Source organism: Aquarana catesbeiana, linkage group LG04 (genome assembly GCF_042186555.1).
Source record: "Aquarana catesbeiana isolate 2022-GZ linkage group LG04, ASM4218655v1, whole genome shotgun sequence".
In the NCBI taxonomy this organism is placed as follows: domain Eukaryota; kingdom Metazoa; phylum Chordata; class Amphibia; order Anura; family Ranidae; genus Aquarana; species Aquarana catesbeiana.
Window position 1 is genome coordinate 25,893,272 of NC_133327.1, and position 17,120 is coordinate 25,910,391.

The window sequence follows — 17,120 nt, forward strand, 5'->3', positions numbered from 1 at the left end:
ACATTTTGGTTTTGTTCTGTTTTAGCGCTACATTTTCACACTATCCCATTTGAATACTTGTCACATTTTTGTGTAGCAGCTTTGTGTTTTTTCACTGGGTTAGCGCAGTGTTGCAGAGGTTGGTTGGTGTCCCTTGTTAATTAGACATTGTATTTTTGAAATGTACCTGCCTACTCACAAACAAACTGTCCTATTTGAAGAAAAACACATAGCCAAGTATTTTCATATAAAAAAAATCTCTATTTATTGTGGCTCATAACAAAATAAAGAGGAAGGCAATGCTGGAGAAACTGCTTGAATTTGCAAAGTCTTTGTACCCCAGGGCACACATCAACTTTTGTAACTAAAAATTGGTAGCCTGAGAAGTCCATAGAATAGGGAACACAATCTGGTCCAGGACTCCCAGAGATCAGGAACAGCAGCAGATGACATATATATCCCCAGGCTGTGGTACTACCACAGCCTGTGTCTTCTGTCAGACCAGACTGAACCACAGCCATCACTTTCTTGTCTTCCCTGCAGCCATCCCTCCACGCTTCCCTGCAGCCTTCCCTGCAGCCTTCCTTGGAGGCTGTGGCTCTGGAGTTGGACTTGTGGCAGGAGGAGGAGGATGGGCGAGCGCACATAAGTGCATGTTATCACTCATTTGGCCCCTCTACCCCTTCTGAAGGGCCTAAAAAATAATATTCTCACACATGAGGCATTGACCCTCCTCCTTCTGCTGCAATTTGTAGTTACATAGCAGCCATAGGCCTCTTCAGCGTCAGGGGGTGTTTTCAGGGCCGCATTAGCGTCCTTAATGAGGCCCAGTGCTGCCTCCTCCACGTTACTCCCCTTCCTGGCCCTTTTTGTTGTAAGGCGGAGGTGAGGCACCTAGGATTGGGTGAGGCTACTGGGCCTGGCCGCCTCCTGGCTGACACTTACCCCCACCTCCTTGCTGACATTTACCCCCACCTCCTGGCTGACACTTACCCCCACCTCCTCCTGTCTGCCACATTCCAGAGCCTCGTCCTGGCTGAAGTCTTCCTGTGTATGAAAAAGGGACATAGTTTTAGTTTTTGGTTCATCAATCAAACACAATTTTCAGCTCATGACTGTTGCAAATTGAATGTTAATAAATAGAAAAGACTATCATTCTGAGCCCAGCATTTTTCATTCTTGTCACAATCTTTTTTGGCCCCTACTGTCTATTGATATGTAAAACACTTTGTTAAATCATTCATTTGTTATCAATAATAACATCTAGTTAATAATTTTCGGACAATAAATATGTTAAAAAATACTATACCAAGCGCATGCGCGGCGGCTCCATGGACGGTCGCATGTTCTGAGAGCTCCGCACCGCTCCAGCCTGCACTCTCTGCCACAGCTACCAGAAGTGGAGGATTTTGCCGATCGGGCCCCCACACCTCTCACCAAAGACCCGAGGGACCCCCCCGCATGATCGGGGGCACAGCTAGATGGGATTTATCCTGGCATCTCAACCCTGGACCTCCGATCGCGGCCCCCGTCAAAATGGCGGCCGCTACTGCTACACGAGGATCAGCCCAGAATCCGGAGGAATCCATTGCAGATCCATCAGCCCAAGACTCACACACAGAGGGGCTGCTTCTCCCAACCGTGATTAATCTGCAGGATATGTTATTATCCCCCTTACACCAATGGATGATTTCATTAACCCTCCAGACCATCCAGGACTCATTCTGGATCCCCCATCTCTACCCCCACTGACTTTTCATCTTTAATAGAGACATTCTCAAAAATTCTCTCCAGAGGTCTGGCCCACACTGCCTCACAAATCACATCTACAATACAGGCAGACCTGCATCACCTGGGAGCCAGAAATGAGGCGATCAAAGTTAAGACCGTTCAAACCATTGCCATTGCCAATCAGAATACCGACAGGATCCAAGAACTACATGAACAGCTAGACATAGCGTTCTCAAAACTTGACGATCTCAAAAACAGATCGCGCAGACATAATTTCAGGCTGAGAGACCTCCCTGAGTCGTTTAAGGAAACCAACAAAATCATTCGCTCATTCATCAAAAATCTGATCCCTGACATACCAGAATACCGGCTGGAATTGGACCGTGCTCACAGGGCCCTCCAACCACCTCGTCAGGACGGTCTGCCCAGAGACATAGTGGTAAAACCCCATTTTTTCAGAGTCAAAGAGGAGATCATGCATAAAGCCAGGGAAACAGAGAACCTGTCCATACAAGGACATCCTATTCAAATATTTGCTGACCTCTCGCCAATACAAAAAAGGAGATCCTTAAAACCACTCTTGCAAATTCTGTCTCAAAAATCGATCACTTATAGATGGTCGTTTCCCTTTCGCCTAAACTTTGCCTACTTAGACAAGTCTTACAGCTTCACGAACTTTGTAGATGGAGAACGTCTGCTGCTTCAACTGGGCCTCATATCCCATTCTCCTGCTCCAGCTCTGGACCCCAGGACCCCAATCTCCGCGAAAAGGCCTCCCCCCACAAGCCCCATTAAACCCTTGTGGTACAAGCACCAAGCTAAGAGATCTAAAGATGGTCGCCCACCTTAACAAGAATTCTGCAATCAACCCTTTATCTTTCTTCTGAGTCCTCACCGACATAGTTACATAGTTACATAGTAGGTGAGGTTGAAAAAAGACGCAAGTCCATCAAGTCCAACCTATGTGTGTGATTATGTGTCAGTATTACATTACATATCCCTGTATGTTGCGGTCATTCAGGTGATTATCTAATAGTTTCTTGAAGCTATCAATGCTCCCCGCTGAGACCACCGCCTGTGGAAGGGAATTCCACATCCTTGCCGCTCTTACAGTAAAGAACCCTCTACGTAGTTTAAGGTTAAACCTCTTTTCTTCTAATTGTAATGAGTGACCACGAGTCTTATTAAACTCTCTTCTGCGAAAAAGTTTTATCCCTATTGTGGGGTCACCAGTACAGTATTTGTAAATTGAAATCATATCCCCTCTCAAGCGTCTCTTCTCCAGAGAGAATAAGTTCAGAGCTCGCAACCTTTCATCATAACTAAGATCTTCCAGACCCTTTATTAGCTTTGTTGCCCTTCTTTGTACTCGCTCCATTTCCAGTACATCCCTCCTGAGGACTGGTGCCCAGAACTGGACAGCATACTCCAGGTGCGGCCGGACCAGAGTCTTGTAGAGCGGGAGAATTATCGTTTTATCTCTGGAGTTGATCCCCTTTTAATGCATGCCAATATTCTGTTTATTTTATTAGCAGCAGCTTGGCATTGCTGAGCCTATCATCTACTAGGACCCCCAGGTCCTTTTCCATCTTAGATTCCCCCAGAGGTTCTCCCCCCAGTGTATAGATTGCATTCATATTTTTGCCACCCAAATACATTTTGCATTTTTCTACATTGAACCTCATTTGCCATGTAGTCGCCCACCCCATTAATTTGTTCAGGCCTTTTTGCAAGATTTCCACATCCTGCGGAGAAGTTATTGTCCTGCTTCGCTTAGTATCGTCTGCAAATACAGAGATTGAACTGTTTATCCCATCCTCCAGGTCGTTTATGAACCAATTAAATAGGATTGGTCCCAGCACAGAACCCTGGGGAACCCCACTACCCACCCCTGACCATTCTGAGTACTCCCCATTTATCACCACCCCCTGAACACGCCCTTGTAGCCAGTTTTCAATCCATGTACTCACCCTATGGTCCATGCCAACGCACCTTATTTTGTACAGTAAACGTTTATGGGGAACTGTGTCAAATGCTTTTGCAAAATCCAGATACACCACGTCTACGGGCCTTCCTTTATCTACATGGCAACTCACCTCCTCATAGGTTAATAGATTGGTTTGGCAAGAACGATTCTTCATGAATCCATGCTGATTACTGCTAATGATATCATTCTTATTACTAAAATCTTGTATATAGTCCCTTATCATCCCCTCCAAGAGTTTACATACTATTGATGTTAGGCTAACTGGTCTGTAATTCCCAGGGATGTTTTTTGGGCCCTTTTTAAATATTGGTGCTACATTGGCTTTTCTCCAATCAGCTGGTACCATTCCAGTCAATAGACTGTCTGTAAAAATTAGGAACAACGGTCTGGCAATCACCTGACTGAGTTCCCTAAGTACCCTCGGATGCAAGCCATTTGGTCCCGGTGATTTATTAATGTTAAGTTTCTCAAGTCTAATTTTAATTCCGTCCTCTGTTAACCATGTAGGTGCTTCCTGTGTTGTGTCATGAGGATAAACACTGCAGTTTTGGTTACTGAAGCCCCCCGATTCACTCGTGAAGACTGAGGAGAAGAATAAATTCAATACCTTTGCCATCTCCCCATCCTTTGTAACCAGATGTCCTTCCTCATTCTTTATGGGGCCAATATGGTCTGTCCTCCCTTTTTTACTGTTTACATACTTAAAGAATTTCTTGGGATTTTTTTTGCTCTCCTCCGCTATGTGTCTTTCATGTTCTATCTTAGCCGTCCTAATTGCACCCTTACATTTCTTATTGCATTCTTTATAAAGTCTGAATGCTGAGGATGATCCCTCAACCTTGTATTTTTTGAAGGCCTTCTCCTTTGCTTTTATATGCATTTTTACATTGGAGTTAAGCCATCCAGGATTTTTGTTTGCTCTTTTAAATTTATTACCCAATGGGATACATTGGCTAATGCCCTTATTTAATATGCTCTTAAAGAAAACCCATCTCTCCTCCGTATTCTTTGTTCCTAATATTTTATCCCAATTTATGCCTTTTAGCAAGGTTTGTAGTTTAGGGAAGTTGGCTCTTTTGAAATTCAGTGTCTTTGCGTTCCCTTCATGTTTCCTATTTGTGTGATTTATACTGAAACTAATTGACCTGTGATCGCTGTTACCTAAATTGCCCCGTATTTCCACATCTGTGATCAGGTCTGTATTGTTGGTAATCAGTAGATCCAGTAATGTTTTATTTCTAGTTGGTGCGTCTACCATCTGACCCATAAAATTGTCCTGCAAGACATTAAGGAACTGGCGAGCCTTAAATGAATGCGTGGTTCCCTCCGCCCAGTCTATGTCTGGATAATTAAAATCCCCCATTATGATAACACTTCCCATCCTTGCTGCTAATCCAATTTGTGATAGGAGATCCGTCTCCACTTCCTCCCTCAGGTTAGGGGGCCTATAGCATACTCCCAGTATTATTTTCCCCTTAGCTTCATCCCTTTGGAGCTCTACCCATAAAGATTCCACCTCCTCCCTAGCTCCCTCAGTGATGTCATCTCTCACAATCACTTGTACATTATTCTTGATATAAAGGCATACCCCTCCCCCTTTTTTACCCTCTCTATCCTTGCGGTATAGGGTATACCCTTGAATGTTTGCCAGCCAATCATGAGAGCTGTTGAACCAGGTCTCTGAAATTCCCACAAAATCCAAATCCATCCAAATGACATGTCTTGGGTCATTGACTCTCCACGTCATCCTTACCCACCTTGCAGGGTTTGAATCTGACCCTCGTCTTATGACGCAAGAATGACATTCTTCCCCACGTCCATATTATTCTGCTCTGGATTTCCTGCCAATCCTTTTCTAACTGGACTATCAGGTCCTGAGTGGCTATACTTATACCCAACATATATGGAAACAAACTAGCAATTTCATCCTTCTCTGGGAGGACAACAAGACTCTCTAAAGTCTGACTGGAGTCTGTTTAAAAGCCTGATAGATCACTTTTGAATTAACTTCCCTCTCCCTCCCCCCACATATAGATTAGGGGATTGAAGCGGTATCCTCAGTTTATAGAAGTTCAGACATCCACCTCTCACAGGATAAACCCCCCTACCCCCCTTTTTTTTGTATTTTTTGTATTTTTCTTGACAGAATAGCTGGAGCTTCCGCACTTCGACTCCACCTGCCTTGGAGTGGCGTTTTTCCCCCACTCGGATACTGTACAACAACCCCCCTGTTTGGGGTTCCTTTTTTGGGAAAAACTTGAGGGGTGTAGAATGAAGCCCCCCCCTCCCGCAAGGGAACTTTGGCGTTACATAAGTTGCATTATTACTGCTTGTTATATAGTTATGTCCAGTGTTCTTGACATGTCATGTCCCTCTTCCTCAGTTTCGGCTACCTCTACCTCCCCTCTTCTTCCCTCTCACTTTTCCCTAGGGTCATCCAGATGCTCGTCACAATGCCTGCAGATACATCAAGATTCTCAGATACCAGAGGTTGTGACATACAACCCACTTCTGAAGGTCAGGGTAAGAACCTATAGGAAGATGCGTATACCCCCCCCCCCCTCTGATCCGTGTATTCTGACACCAGCACATCTCCCCCTTTTTGTATTGCCACTCACAATGTTCAAGGGATAAACTCCCCAGTCAAGAGACAAAAACTATTTAACCACTATCAATCACAAAAGGTTGCAGTCCTTTTATTACAGTAAACACATTTCCCGTCATCATACAACCCCTCCTTTTTGCACGGGAACTATCCCCAGTTTTTTCTTTCCAAAGCAGAAAATAAAACTAAAGGAGTGGCCATATGCTTCTCAAAGTACCTGAAATTTTCCCCTACAGATGTAATAAGAGACCAAGCAGGCAGATATCTATTAGTAAAAGGCACTATGGAGGGTATCCAGTACTCATTTGTCTCCTACTATGCCCCAAACAAAGGCCAGGCTTCCTTTTTTTCCTCCATGATGTCCACACTAGGCCCGCAGCTGGAAGGGAAAATAATCATAGGTAGAGACACAAATCTCCCTTTCGATCTCTTCCTTGACAAATCGGGGTCAGGCCCCTCTAGGTCAAGGAAACCTCCGAAACAGAGCACTAAGATAGCCTCCACATTGTGTTCCCTGGGCCTTGTGGACATCTGGAGAGAATTAAACCCTAGATCCAAAGATTACACACACTACTCTGCCCCTCATCAACTTTATACCAGAATCGATCACATTTTTATCCAATCCCACAACATCCCTTCGGCTAATAAAGCAGTCATTAGAGATACCACTATCTTAGACCACTCCATGGTTCTCTTATACATGCAACATACCCACAACCCCTGCACGAAATTTATATGGCGCCTTAATGAAGGACTCTTAAGCGACCCAGTCCAATGCACAATCATTACACAGGAAATTCAAGAATACTTCCGCTTAAACAATAATGAGGACGTCTCCCCAGAAACATTGTGGGCTGAACACAAAGCAGTTATTACAGGAAAGATTATCCAAATTACCTCACGGCTTAAAAAAAAACCGTAAACTAGATATCAGCAACCTCACTAGGGAATTCCAATCTTTAAGCAAGGCCCATAAACGGAACCCCACTAGGGAGTCCCTGGAGTTCCTGGAACTCGGACGTCCATCGAAGCTGAGAAACACCTAAGATGGTCATGAGCTCGATTCTATTACCAGGCAGACAAAATAGGAGCCAAATTAGCGGCAAAATTATCCCCACAGACTCGTTCTCATACCTTTCCCAAAATACGAACTCGGACGGGGGAGCTCACACAAAACCCACGCCACATCACGGAATCATTCCATGAATTCTACATCTCTCTATATAAAAGCCTCCCATAGCAGAATTCCTGAACAATGTTTCTCTCCCAAAACTATCCTTGTAACATTCTGACTTCCTAGACGACCCGATTTCCGAATCTGAAGTCCTCGAGGTTATAAAGCAGCTTAAACAAAATTCAGCCCCGGGACCGGATGGCTTTTCTGTCGGTTATTATAAAAAATTCGCCACCACCTTAGTCCCTTATATGGTCACATTCTTCAACTCTCTAAGGTCTGGTTCTCCCCTCGATAAAGCCCTAAACCTGGCTTTTATATCGGTTATACCTAAACCTGGTAAAGATACCTCCTTAGTTTCTAATTATCGTCCTATCTCCTTAATCAACAACCTAAAAATCTTAACAAAAATTTTGTCCAACAAACTCTCATCCTGCATAGCTCTCTATATTCATAGAGACCAAGTGGGCTTTATCCCAGGGAGACAAGGACCTGACCAGATAAGAAGAGCAGTTGACATAATATCCCTCTTCAACTCCCATTGGGACAGAGGACCCCACCAGGAATGATTCTTGTTATCGATTGACCTCCAAAAGGCTTTCGACACAGTAACCTGGCCATACCTATTTAGTGTACTGGAGAGATGGGGCCCTGGCCCACACTTTCTGGGGACACTACAAGCCCTGTATTCTAGAACTAGTGCACAGGTTAGACTCCAGGGCTGCTATTCTGAACGCTCATTATAGAAAAGGGTACCAGGCAAGGCTGCCCACTTTGCCCTCTCCTTTTCGCCATAGCAATAGAGACCCTGGCCATTGCAATCAGATCCCATCCTGACATTAAGGGGGTTTTTGTGGTAAACAAGAACATAGATGCGCTTTGTTTGCTGATGACTTGCTATTATTTGTAACATCTCCACTGATCTCAACCCCCAACATTTTCTCCCTGCTTGATAAATTTGGCGATATCGCCGGCCTCCGCGTTAATGTCTCCAAATCACTAGCACTAAACATTACTGTTACCCCTAACCTACTAGGTAACTTACAAAGCCATTTCCCATTCTCATGTAGCTCGACATCCATCCCTTATTTAGGGGTCAATCTCTCCTCTAATATAGACTCCTTATACTCTTCTAATTACCCGGCCATCTTCCTTAAATTATCTACAGACCTTACTAACTGGGCTAAGCATAACCTTTCCTGGCTAGGCCGTATTAATGCAATCAAAATGACCCTCCTCCCTCGCCTACTTTACTTATTTAGGTCATTACCTATCCCAATCCGGAAATCACAATTACATACATTGCAATCCAAAATTCTTCAATTTATATGGGGACCGAAGGGAAGAAGATGCTCTAAAACCATTCTATTTAGGCTTAAATCTCAAGGGGGAATAGCCTTACCCAACATTTGGTGGTATTACCAAGCTGCTCAGCTGGCCCAGATCTCCACTGTCTATTCACGGGGCCCAAAACCTGATTGTGTCTCTATGGAACGACAAGCAGTCCCTCTCCACACTATTGACTTCTTAATATGGTCTCCTGCTAAGCTTAGACCCCCCATTTTGGCTCCCACTCTTTCCCACTCATTGGCTCTGTGCGATCAATTACACAAAAACCCTTCCCTGCTCTCAGCACTTCGACCCCTAACACATATATTTCATAATCCCGACTTCCCACATTTTAGCATTTAGTTGGTGGCTTAATAAAGGTCTAATTAGAATTGGAAACTATTTCACATCCACAGGCCCCTTATCTATTGCATTCTGCACCAGTAAACTTGAGATGCCACCCACTGAACGATTCAGATACACACAACTACTACACTTCCTCCATTCAATCTAGCCTAATTAACCAGAACCTCCCAAGGTCACAACCTACGAATCATAGTGTTCGGACATCAAGGATCAGAGGGGCGGGATCTCCATCATTTACTCCTCCCTAGACTCAGTCACGTCTAAGCCTTCCTACGCCCCATCTTGGGAAAATGACCTTGATATATCCTGGGGTCAGGATAAATGGTTTTCCTGCTTTCAACGCTCCTTCGAGGGTATATTAAATATTTCTCTAATTGAAGCTAGCCTTAAGGTAATAACCCGTTAGTACAAGGTTCCCTCCCTCCTTGCTAAGATTTACCCAGATGCTTCCCCGCTGTGCTTCAGAAATTGCAATCACATAAGAACAATGTATCACATATGGTGGTCATGCCCACGCATAAAGGGCTTATGGAACAAAGTATTCTCTCTGATACCCAGAGTGACGACCGTTCAGGTCCCCCAAACACCAGACATAGTGCTCCTTAACCCTAAAGTGAGTAAGGTTGATAAAACAAACACTGATTTTCTTTATCCTACTGGGCACCAAAATTACAATAGCTGCCCATTGGAAAAAAACTGCGGTTCCTTTCACAGCGGTCAAACATAAAATATCCTGGATCAAGGCACAGGAGAAGATAGTCAGCATTATTCAAGATAAATCCCGGATATTTGAACTTACCTGGGAGCCCTGGGCCAAATACTGCCATATCCCCTTAAATCCAGGCGTATACTCCTCCGCTTGAATAGAGCTCTGGTGACCCTATTGAACCTCCCCCTCACCCCATTATTACTTCCTCTCTTCTTCACTCTCACTTCTATCCTTCGTCTCCCAACCTTTCTTCTCTCTGATTCATGGCAAGATATCTAAGAATTAGCCAATCCTGATTTATCTATTATGTATTAGCAGTGCATGGAACAGCAACACTGGAGCTAGGCCTCTTCCTATTCGAGTTCCTATTCTCCAAGCTACCCGAGCTTTCCCCCACTCTGTTCTTTACATTCCAGTGTTGGTTCCAGACACATTCATGATTACTTTACCAGTTTTAAGATAATATTTTATCCAATTAATAATTGCTCACACTTCGATCTCCTTAGTGGAGACTTAAGTCTGGTGGCCGGGGAGCTGGGGAAGAGCGAGGTCCCTCACCCACAGCATGATCCCTTCAGGGGTGGTTGGGTGTCCTCCCTCTCGTCCGCCCCCCCACATTTAGCCAATAGCTTATTGACAACATTCCCTGACTCAACTTGACTTTCCAACAAACTTATCATTCTGATCTGGAAACACATTAGAATATACTTGGTTTGCTGATCAAACTCTCCTTTACTAATACGATTGTATAACTCTTAAGGTATCCTATGACATATCACATATTTTCTTAATGATTACCGGACCATGTTGACCATTTTGTTATGTTTCTTTGAATTTTGTGTACCAAACGTTCCCTCTTTCTTATTGGAATGTTCACAGCTTTTGTATTTACAAAACCAATAAAAATTATTGAAAATTAAAAAAATACTATACCTGGCTCCAGCTGGGCTCCTCAACTTCTTCAAGGATGGAAGGCCCAAGTTGGTCCTCGGAAGCCTCAGCTGGGGTTGAGGGAAGGGTGGATGGAAGTGTAGAAAGTGATTTACTGGCATCAATCTGGTCTTCTAGAAACCGCATCCTGTTGTAGTATCACAGACTGGGTACATACACATCCTTTGCTGCTGCTCCTGATCTCATGGAAGCCTGGACCTTATTAAGCTCCTTCCTATATGTGCTTCTCAAGCTACCAATTTTCTTATCCACAAACTTGATGTCTGCATCTTCACAAATTGCAGCAGTTTCTCCAGCGATGCCTTCCTAGTTGGTTTATTTCGATATAAGGGGTTTTTAACCTCCCACAAATTTCTCATATCCCTGTATCTGTCTATGAACTGGCCCATGAATTCAGGGTCTTTGAATTGTTTCACATTTGCTGCAAGACAAAAAACAAGACAAAAACACTAATATCAGGCTAAACTCTCCTAATTTTATACCAATATAGGCCTCAATCTTGAATCAGTATAGGCCACTGATGTCCCAAGTTAAAATGTTACCTTCGTTAGAACGTTCCTCCTCCTTTCTCCACACACAGAACATACGTACGATACACGCGTGTTAACCTTATATACACTGCACTCGCATCGCCCACCCCTAACGTTCTTTCTAGATTATTCCCTGCCCCGTCTCTTTCGTCGCAGTGGGAGAGGAACATGGTGGAGACACAGCAGGTGCGTAATAGCAGTAATGAGGAGGAGGAAAGCCCGGAGCAAGAAACGTCCCGATCCAGAAGGAGATTTAAGGCGTCAAATATGTCCTTTGGTGAGATGGTGGAGATGGAGTTAGGAGCAAATCGCTCCTCCACCCCTGCTGCCCCCATGCTTTGGCATATATGCTCTTTTTTTTAACTGTGGTGGTGAAATCACCTCCTATAGCGCTGGAGTCACGGCTTTATGTATCGTGGGAGAAAACGCTGTTGCTGTCAAGATAAATAAATCCACGCTGCAACTGAATGGCGTACCTGAAAACAAAAAAATGGTTAACAGTAAAACACAATAAAACATTGCAGAATAGAATACAGTAAAAAAGAGCAGAACAATAGAGAGAGAATAGAGAGAGAGAGAAAAAGTTTTGAGTCTCTCAAAATGCAATGGCATCTTGGGAGACCCTGTGAAAATGTGTCCTAGTCTGTGCAGTGCTGTACCCTACGCTAAAATTCCACTAGTGTATGGTAGCGTTCAAAACATTCAACAATGCAAAGACAAGGATTGTCAGGACAGGGGGGACAAAAATAGCGGGTGTCACGCCTATATCCGAGCTTTCTACAGACGCGACATTTTCTTTGGGGCGCTCGTTGGGTAGGGGTACTAGGGAGGACATATGGAAAATGCCTCTCATGCAGCCGGCTTACTGCATTTGGATTGGGAAGGTGAGGTGAAGCACCATCTGGAAACAGAAGGGCTTTGACGATCTCTTCCTGGAATTTAAGGAAGGATCCTGTCCATCCTGAAGCTCTGTATAGCACATGAGTGTTCAGCAAAGCCAATTGAAATAAGTATACAGACACTTTTTTGTACTAGCGTCTTTACGGGCAATTAGGTACGGTGCCAACAACTGGTCGTTGAGGTCCACCCCTCCCATATTTTGGTTATATTCGTGGACATAGAGGGGTTTCTCCACAACACCAGTCGCCGTAGGAATTTCAACCGTTGTGTCTGCGTGAAGGGAGGACAGAACAAAAACATTCTTATTATCCCTCCACTTCACAGTGAGCAAATTATTACACTTAAATCTACAAGCCTCTGGGGTAAGCCCCAGCAATTAGATCGCACGGTGCCACATACGCCAATCTGATGATCAAACAAGTAACTAAAAAGTGGCACGCTCGTGTAATAATTGTCCACATACAAATGGTACCCCTTTCCAAATAAGGGTGACACCAAGTCCCACACAATCTTGCCAGCACTCCCTATGTAATCTGGGCAGTTCTCCGGCTCTCTGTGACTATCTCTTCCCTTGTAAACCATAAAACTTCAGTGGGGACGGAAAGTATTCAGACCCCCTTAAATTTTTCACTCTTTGTTATATTGCAGCCATTTGCCAAAATTCATTTAGGTTCATTTTATTCCTCATTAATGTACACACAGCACCCCATATTGACAGGAAAACACAGAATTGTTGACATTTTTTTAGATTTATTAAAAAAGAAAAACTGAAATATCACATGGTCCTAAGTATTCAGACCCTTTGCTCGGTATTTAGTAGAAGCACCCTTTTAAACTAATACAGCCATGAGTATTTTTGGGAAAGATGCAACAAGTTTTTTACACCTGGATTTGGGGATCCTCTGCCATTCCTCCTTGCAGATCCTCTCCAGTTCTGTCAGGTTGGATGGTAAACGTTGGTGGACAGCCATTTTTAGGTCTCTCCGGAGATACTCAATTGGGTTTAAGTCAGGGCTCTGGCTGGGCCATTCAATAACAGTCACGGAGTTGTTGTGAAGCCACTCCTTTGTTATTTTAGCTGTGTGCTTAGGGTCATTGTCTTGTTGGAAGGTAAACCAACAAGTGGTCTGAGGTCCTGAGCACTCTGGAGAAGGTTTTCATCCAGGATATCCCTGTACTTGGCCACATTTATCTTTCCCTCGATTGCAACCAGTCGTCCTGTCCCTGCAGCTGACAAACACACCCACAGCATGATGCTGCCACCACCATGTTTCACTGTTGGGACTATATTGGACAGGTGATGAGCAGTGTCTGGTTTTCTCCACACATACCACTTAGAATTAAGGCCAAAAAGTTCTATCTTGGTCTCATCAGACCAAAGAATCTTATGTCTCACCATCTTGGAGTCTTTCAGGTGTTTTTTAGCCAACTCCATGCGGGCTTTCATGTGTTTTGCACTAAGGAGAGGCTTCTGTCAGGCCACTCTGCCATAAAGCCCCGACCGGTCGGAGGGCTGCAGTAATGGTTGACTTTCTACAACTTTCTCCCATCTCCCGACTGCATCTCAGGAGCTCAGCCACAGTGATCTTTGTGTTCTTATTTACCTCTCTCACCAAGGCTCTTCTCCCCCGATAGCTCAGTTTGGCCGGATGGCCAGTTCTAGGAAGGGTTCTGGTTGTCCCAAACATCTTCCATTTAAGGATTATGGAGGCCACTGTGCTCTTAGGAACCTTAAGTGCAGCAGAAATGTTTTTGTAACCTTGGCCAGATCTGTGCCTTGCCACAATTCTGTCTCTGAGCTCTTCAGGTAGTTCCTTTGACCTCACGAGTCTCATTTGCTCTGACATGCACTGTAAGCTGTAAGGTCTTATATAGATAGGTGTGATGCTTTCCTAAGTCCAATCAGTATAATCAAACACAGCTGGACTCAAATTAAGGTGTAGAACCATCTCAAGGATGATCAGAAGAAATGGACAGCACCTGAGTTAAATATATAAGTGTCACAGCAAAGGGTCTGAATACTTAGGACCATGTGATATTTCAGTTTTTCTTTTCTAATAAATCTGCAAAAATGTCAACAATTCTGTGTTTTTCTGTCAATATGGGGTGCTGTGTGTACATTAATGAGGAAAAAAAAATAACTTAAATGATTTTAGCAAATGGCTGCAATATAACAAAGAGTAAAACATTTAAGGGGGTCTGAATACTTTCCGTCCCCACTGTATATGTATAGCCTGTGGCCCCGTCACAGAGCTTATACTTCTTGACCCTGTATCTGGCACGCTTGCTGGGAAGATCCTGTTTAAAAGACAAGCAGCCAGAAAATTTAATCAGGGACTCATCAATGCAGACAACTTGATGGGGAGTAAACAAGGCTGCAAAATGTTTGTTGAAGTGGTTTACGAGGGGCCGAATTTTGTAGAGCCAATCATATCCAGGGTCTTCACGAGGACGACAAAGATCATTGTCGTTGAAGTTCATGAACTGCAAGATCTGCTCATACCGTGCCCTGGCCATGGAGGCAGAGAACAGGGGCATATGGTAAATTGGGTCAATGGACCAATATGACTGCAACGTACTGATTTTAACTATGCCCATGTCGAGGGATAGGCACAGAATGGTCTTAAATTCGGAAACCGTAATTGGTTTCCAATCTCTGGCAAAGGACAACTGGGGATTAGTGGCGATGAATTGACCAGCATACAAATTACTTTGGTCCACAATAGACCTATAGAGATCTTCCATGAAAAACAGTGAATAAAAATCAAGTAACGTACAATAAACTGTTTCCACCTGAATTCCGGGTTGGCCAGTCAATCGGGGAAGTACGGGTGCTGCAGAAGTGGTGGGTTCCCAATTAGGATTGGCAAATTCTGCAGGAAGGAAATAATGGGCACAACGAGCCTGTCTTTGTCTTCTTGGTGGAAGCGGGACACTACTTGTGCTTGCCACCTCGCCAGCTTGAACTGCACTTATGGGACTCGCCACGTCACCAAGTGTTACTGCAGTGCTGGATGTACAACCAGGGTGTGCTAGGCCGCTGGTGCTTGTCAGTTCACCAGAAGAATGAGCGGCACTAGTACTTCTCTGCTCCATACGAGAGCCCTGCGGTTCTTGCACCTCAACAACAGCATAAGATGATCGGGGGCTGGTACGCCTGATCTTGGCAGAGACCACTACTCCGTTGTCAGAGCTATCTGTCATGGAGCCGCTGTTGTCTACAGCAGTGGTCATCAACCCTGTCCTCAGGGCCCACTAACAGGCCAGGTTTGCAAGATAACTGAAAAACATCACAGGTGATATTTGCTGCTCAGTGATTGCAGTATTCTAGTCTGCATCTCCCCAAGGTAATACAGAAAACCTGGCCTGTTAGTGGGCCCTGAGGACAGGGTTGATGACCACTGGTCTACAGGATCGTACTCTGAGCCTGAATCTGACAGATGAGTCTTCACTATCTGTCATGCTCAGAAACGTGTAGGCCTCTTCACTAGTGTACCTTCGATTTGCCATTTTGGGCTCTAAATTTACTGGTACAGTAGTAAGGTTCACAGGAAAAAAATCTCCTAGGCTGTCAGCAACTGTATCAAACGCTACCAAAAAAACTGTTAGCGATCGTAAGGATCAGGCCTGACTCTGCGAACGCTGTAGTGAGGTGTTTAGTGTTTTGTAAGTGACAGTGACCAATTGATACTACACTTGGGTGGGCTGGGCTGGGGGGGAGGGGCAAAACATAGGTGCTAGCAGGTATCTGGGCTGATCCTGCTAACACTGCATTTTTGGGAACCATAAACTGCTGGGGATGCTAGTATAGATCTGATCAGATCAGATATTGATCCGTTCAGACACTATACTACTAAGGGAGGTGTATGCTGCGTGCTTGAGTGTTAGCGCTACTGGCACTAATCTGACGCTGCCTGGGGCGACACAGACCCTGACTGACCCTAAAACCTAACTGATATCACCCGCCGGATGAACATGGGGTTAAACCTTTGTTGGGTTATAAACAGCGGGTGCCCTGACGCTATAAAAAACAAACCAACTAACCAGCGTTACCCGTAACACTTATACGGTGATCACTGATGACAGGGGGTGAAAGGGTTAACTAGGGGGCAATCAGGGCGTTAAAACCTTTATTAGGTAGTATATGGGATACCTAACACTATAAAAAGCTGATGGTGAACCTAAATAACTAACTGGCTACCTAGCGTCACCCGTGACACTAATACGGCGATCAGAAAAATTATCGATTAGTGTCACTGGCGACAGGTGGTGAAAGGGTTAACTGGGGGGTGATCAAGGGGTTAAACCTTGATTGGGGGGGTTAGGGGGTACCCTAGACCTAAAGACTTTTTACAGTCACAAACGACACCAAATGCAGTGATCAGTAAAAAAATTAACACTGCAATCGGTGACACTGTGACTGGGAGGGCAGGGGGTGATCGGGGGCTGATTGGGGGGGTGATTGTGTGTCTATGTGTACTGGTGTTAGTGTGCTGTTGGTGCAACTCACTTTTCACATCCTCTCTCCATGTTTCCCGAACGAAAAAGGAAGTGCGAGGAGAGATGACATCACTTCCTCTGACCTGTGTTTACTGTTCACAGGCAGAGAAAGAATCCCATTCCCATTCGTCAAGAGTGATCACGAGGGGGTGGCCATGAATCAGTGGCCTCCCCCTCAGCACGAATCGCTCCTGGAATGAAGCTGACCGCCGCAGGCATTGGGGGGGGGCTGACACCCCCCCCCCCCAGAAAAGTCACACACCTAGTTTATAAGGAAATTCACTGTAAAAAAAAGTGCCACAATAAATAAAATCCCATTGTTACAGTACATTCCTAGAATTATTCATTGGTGTTGACAG

General features: G+C 44.5%; 1 long non-coding RNA gene across 1 annotated transcript; it reads right to left on the reverse strand.

Moving 5' to 3' along the window:
* Positions 1-219: 219 nt before the first annotated feature.
* Positions 220-16,807, reverse strand: LOC141139112 (uncharacterized). The gene is made up of 4 exons (XR_012243717.1): positions 16,772-16,807; positions 11,743-11,837; positions 10,814-11,252; positions 220-1,026 (listed from the first exon to the last, which is right to left on the reverse strand). It is a non-coding gene; the product is annotated as an uncharacterized lncRNA (long non-coding RNA).
* Between the last annotated feature and the right edge of the window lie 313 nt (positions 16,808-17,120).